This window comes from Penaeus chinensis, chromosome 35 (genome assembly GCF_019202785.1).
Source record: "Penaeus chinensis breed Huanghai No. 1 chromosome 35, ASM1920278v2, whole genome shotgun sequence".
Lineage (NCBI taxonomy): Eukaryota > Metazoa > Arthropoda > Malacostraca > Decapoda > Penaeidae > Penaeus > Penaeus chinensis.
In genome coordinates, this window is record NC_061853.1 from 24,938,387 (window position 1) to 24,942,943 (window position 4,557).

Consider the following 4,557-nt stretch of genomic DNA (forward strand, 5'->3'; position numbering starts at 1 on the left):
ATGCGTGCACATGTGTACAATAAAGCAGAGCCAACCAGAAACGGTTAGAGTAACAAGCGGTTCGTAGTTACCGAGTGACCTTGAATTGTTACTTTACTCGTTGAAAATAACCGTTTCGAAAGCGTTCACATTTTGAAAAACTCACCACTGTTTGTTGCCCATTTACGCTTCTTTTCTGGATGTAATAGGGAAACCGACTATTTATAGGCCTATATCAAATGAGTAAATGAGTTTAGTGAGGTATTTGACATTTTCTGTAAGAACTTTTGTCTTTATATTCTTCAGTCGATTTTATTTATTCAAATGTAGCTATATCATTACTATACTGCGTTTTTCTCGACTGGTTGGGCTCCAATGAACATTAGACGTAAAATGTTTGTTTTGTTTCTTTTCGAGGTAGAGACGCCACTGCTAGGGCATTATTATTTTTGTTTTCATCATAAAACCATCATATTAAAAGCAATGCGTTATTGTATTATTATTGTTGTTGTTGTTATTATTTTATCATTATCTTTACGATGATGCTGTTATTATTATTATTATTATTATTACTATTATTATTATCATTATCATTATCATTATCGTTATTATTATTATTATTATTATTATTATTATTATTATTATTATTATTATTATTATTATTATTATTATTATTATTATTATTATTATTATTATAATTCATTATAACGATTATCATTTTTGTTGTTGTTATTAACATTAATATCATCTTATCGCAATCATCATAATCATATGTATTTTTATTATCATTATCTTTGTTATTATTGCCATCATCCTTATTATTATACTTCATTATCATAAATAATCTTACATAGTTGCAGCAATAACATAAATTGTATTTGTGTTAATATTTAAGTCGTTATGACATATTTAGTAATTGTGGAATAGCAGTAATAAATGTATTGTAATTAATTAAAATGATTTAATTTTATTTAGATAGCCATATAATACGTTTTCTATAAAGTAGAACATTTCAAAGAAAACTAAAATTTCCGCGTTTACGAGGGGAAACTAAGATAGGGAGCAAGCGAAACAAAAAAACAAAAAAAACCTTTGTTTTATTGCTTTATTTATTTTTCCCTACCGTTTATCCTCGCTTTGTTTGTTTTCCACTTCACTCCCAAACTTTGCATTGTTCCATTGACCCATTTCTCCCCTTTCTCTCTTCCTCATTTGCTTTCATCCCAGTTACCGTGCAGCAAAGGTCCTGAACAGATTTACTTAATTAGACTGAATAATACTCTGATAGACAATTTGCGATTCACAGAATGTTGGGGCTTATAAGACTTTTCAGCATTCATTTCAACCTCCTTTGAAGCAAACTGTATAATGTATGATATTTTTGTATTCGTTTAACCATACATTACATATGGATCATATAAGTTTCAAAGGTTTTTAGAAAAAAATATTAAACATTATATATATATATTTATATATAATCGTTTCCTCACTTGAGCTTTCTGAGCTCGTAGAAGTTCCGCCCTTAGATTTGTCCTAGCCTATTTCTGCGCTCCTATTTAGCATCAGACGAAGTAGGAAAATGGAAAAACAAATGTACAGAAATTCCAAAATGATTATGATCTAGATATCCCAGCGCGTTTTACCTCCAGTGGTCGATTCAACTTCCATTTGCCGCGATGGTCCAGTGGTTAGAGCACTGAGCTCCTACCCTCGTGGTCCCGAGTTCAATTCCCCGTCACGGCGGTCGTAAAAATGCCTGCGCTCTGACTACTGGCTCGAGCCCGAGAAAACGACATATCGCCTTGCAAAGTCAAACGCAGGTGTCGTAGGGGAAGTCGACGCCGTGGCGAACCGTTAGCGCACAGAACCGCGGTTGATTAGGAAGGGCATCCAATCAGGCAAGGGTGGCACTGCTATATAACCTCTCAGTGGTGAACTGAGAAGAGACCTATGTCCTCAGTAATCGTTACCAGTTATTCTTCGTGTATCGACGACTACTGTAATCTATCATACTTTTGCAGGCTTATCTTCCGGGCTCCTACAATACATATATGTGTGTGAGTGTGTGTGTGTGTGTGTGTGTGTGTGTGTGTGTGTGTGTGTGTGTGTGTGTGTGTGTGTGTGTGTGTGTGAGTGCACATACATATGCATACATACATACAGACATACATATTTGGGACCCTCCAAAGACAAAATGCGAACCGCAGAGTGAGCAGACACGAAGGGAGGTCCCTGTACACATAGGTGGTCAAAAGGCAGTGGACGCGTTCCTCATAGCATCTACAGATTAAATATTCATTACATCATAGGATCTGATTCTATAAATTACACATTAATGACTTCAGAATGCATTCCCTTTGCGGTGGAGTCATATTCTGTCATTGTTTATTAAAGAATCTGGCAACAAAGAGTGAGATTTCTGCTGACAGAACTCGTTAGAATCGCAACAAAGGTATTAGTCAAATACTTATTTTTCTTTCTCCATTTCACCATAAATAAAATGTTATAATAATAAGAATTGTATTGGTAAAACTGTAATGTCAGTGGCATTGTTAATCAATATAGAATATGTATGCATGTATGTATGCATGCACACACATACAAACACTCAAATATATGTGCATGTATATTTTATAAATGCATTTAAAACACTATATCATCACATAGTCCTTTAGCTGACCGTGTGGCCTAATGGATAAGGCGTCGGACTTCGGATCCGAAGATTGCAGGTTCGAGTCCTGTCACGGTCGATAGCAAAATTTAGTTTTAAGTATTATTCAGTGTTCTTTGTCGTGCTATTTACGTCCCATGGAATCACTAATAAAGGAAGAAGTGATTTTCTTCTACCCGAAATTAAGGCACGTTATAAGTCAGCGAGAACCACTACCATTTAGACTACTGAACTTAAAAAATGAAGTTGAACTTTTCCCCTAGAATATTCTGACGGCCAATTTATGGTATGGGATACTTTGTTTATATACGTAAGAGAGGGAAAGTTTTGCTTCTGGTAATTAGAACAACATCGAATTAATTATATAAATGATTATATATCTAGTTGTATCTGATATCACACGTCATAAACTCCGCCCCTTTTTGCCTTTGTCAATCTATATAATATTTAATAATACGTGATTTTAAAGTGTATATACTTTGAAATGGTTCAGTAATGACAATGCAATATATATATATATACATATATATATTTATATACATATATATATATAAAACAGAAACTAATTACAACGAATGAAGGCAAAGAGGCGTGGCTTAGCTCAACAGTTACCAACTAGGGTTTTCATTGAGACGGAGTGACACTCGGGTCACTGTATAAAATAATGCACACATATATGGATTATCGATTTACTGAAGGCCATCACTAAGACAATCATTGTCAATATGTTATACTGAAGGTACTTCTCCATTTTTAAGTTTTTAAATACTGTTAGTTATTGGGACTTAAAATAAATTGTTTCGTTGGTTACTTGCTGATTTTTACTTTTTTCCTAGAAATAAAATTGTTCTTAAATAACAACTGAATATATATACATATATATATATATATATATATATATATGTGTGTGTGTGTGTGTGTGTGTGTGTGTGTGTGTGTGTAATGTTTAAAAGGGAAATTCATCTCTCTCTCTCTTGCCCTCACCTCTTCTTCGCTGGCTCTGTATCTCTGTCTGTCAATCTCTCTTTCCCTCACCTCTCTATCTCTTTATACATACATGCATGTGTGTGTGTGTGTGTGTGTGTGTGTGTGTGTGTGTGTGTGTGTGTGTGTGCGTGTGTGTGTGTGGGTGTGCGTGAGTTGAATTTGCTTGTGCTACCAATGGCTGGGGGTTACCTGCCTTGCACCTGGGAACAACGCGCCGGCCGGTCATACAGGCTCTCGAACTCGTGTCGTGATATATATATATATATATATATATATGTGTGTGTGTGTGTGTGTGTGTGGGTGCGTGTTTGTGTGTGTGTGCACGCGCGTGTGTAGGTGTATTTGTGCGTGGGTGAGTATCCATCTTCATGTATTTAGACCTCAAAAATCCTACTCAGTTTTACCTAGTCATGATATAATGACCATCATCATCTCCGCCGAAGTGAGAGGTTATGCAATCAGCCGCGTTTACAGACTCAGCTTTTTATTTAGTGACATGCAATACTTTTTGTGTAGGAGCTGTATTACGCAAAGAACCGCAGAAGGAACAACGGTGTAGGTCATGTCCTGGGGACCGGATGATAAGAAGTCGCTGATAAGCATTATTTAATTAACCCAATTTACGCTTGATGTAGAGAATTCCTCAGACAGATCTGTGAACGCCTCAAACGCAAAAAAAAGAAAAGAAAAAAAAACGTCGGGGAAAATATTAAAGCATTTTTTTTTAATGATCTGCAAGGGAGAAAATAATTAATTTAGATACGGTCTTCAAAGTCGACAAATATTTGCACCATAACGGGACGATGAACAACCGAGATTAAGTATACACCCTTGGGCAGCTCATGACGACGCAGCAGCCGGAATTCAGAAAAATACTGTGGGAAATATATTTCAGAAATATACTGTATCGCTCCCTGGTT

At 35.5% G+C, this 4,557-nt stretch overlaps 1 non-coding gene across 1 annotated transcript; it reads left to right on the top strand.

The window, feature by feature from the left end:
* The first annotated feature begins 2,656 nt into the window (after positions 1–2,656).
* On the top strand, positions 2,657–2,729 carry Trnar-ucg. Its single transcript has one exon. It is a non-coding gene; the product is annotated as a tRNA-Arg (tRNA).
* The last annotated feature ends 1,828 nt before the right edge of the window (positions 2,730–4,557 follow it).